This window comes from Zalophus californianus, chromosome 13, assembly GCF_009762305.2.
Source record: "Zalophus californianus isolate mZalCal1 chromosome 13, mZalCal1.pri.v2, whole genome shotgun sequence".
Taxonomy (NCBI): domain Eukaryota; kingdom Metazoa; phylum Chordata; class Mammalia; order Carnivora; family Otariidae; genus Zalophus; species Zalophus californianus.
Window position 1 is genome coordinate 43,922,646 of NC_045607.1, and position 1,163 is coordinate 43,923,808.

General features: G+C 36.0%; 1 pseudogene; it reads right to left on the bottom strand.

The window, feature by feature from the left end:
• Positions 1 to 837: 837 nt before the first annotated feature.
• Positions 838 to 933, bottom strand: LOC113935183 (annotated as a pseudogene).
• Positions 934 to 1,163: the final 230 nt, after the last annotated feature.

Sequence of the window (1,163 nt, forward strand, 5' to 3'; positions counted from 1 at the left end):
CATCTTGATAATATGCATTTAAGCTGACAGCTTATAAATTAATAGCAATAAAACTGGCTGAAGGCCAGGAGGAGGAAGAAAATCACAGGTCAAGGCATAAAGGCAAGAAAGCTCACGGGAGTTGAGGAACTCATTGTTGAGTATGGCCGTCAGACAGGGTGAAGGGGAAACTGAGAAGGAACATGGCTGGTGAGATAACATCAATAATAATAATAATAGTGCGCATTTATTAACTTTGTGCTAAGTGCCTCACATATATTTTCTTCATGATTATTATCACCATTTTATACAAGAGGAAATTGATCCAGAAAGAGGTTTAATAACTTGCCTGTAGCCACAGAGGAGGAATCTGATTTTATGTGAAGGACAATAGGAAATCACTGAATGGTGTTACATAGGGGAGCCTCACGATCAGATTCACATTTTAGAAAGAACGTCCAGCTGCAGTGGGTTCCCAACTCAAAATCCCAGTCTGGTGGGAGGAAGTGTGGACCTCCGTCTCTGCTGTTCTTAACAGTGTGACTCCATTGACTAAGGCAGTCAGGAGGAGAGAAGATGATTGCCAAAGCACTGCAGAAAAGGTTATTTATTTATTTTTATTTATTTATTTATTTATTTATTTATTTATTTTTTTAAATGCTTTTTAAAAATATTCAGGCACCTGGGTGGCTCAGTTGGTTAAGTGTCCGACTCTTGATCTTGGCTCAGGTCTTGATCTCACAGTTGTGAGTTCGAGCCTTGCATTAGGCTCCACACTGGGCATGGAGTGTACTTTCAAAAAAAAATTAAAATACTTTTTAAAAAATTTAATACATTTTATTATTTTTTTTAGTTGAAAAAAATGTGGAATGCCTCATGAATTTGCACAGGGGCCACGCTAATCTTCTTTGTATATTATTCCAGTTTTACTATATGTGCTGCTGAAGAGAGCATAGAAAAGGTCATGTTTAGAAGGAGTAAGAATGGTATATGCAAGAAAAAAATATATTGTGGATCTCCAGAGCATTAAGATTTGGGTAATAGTTTTAATAACAGTATAAATACAAGAAATTGATGCCCCAATGAGCTCTTGTACCTAATTCAAATAATGGATATGATATCACATCAATATTTTGAGCATTTCAATTTACTTTTGACCATAAGACAGACAATTTAGTGGGTAA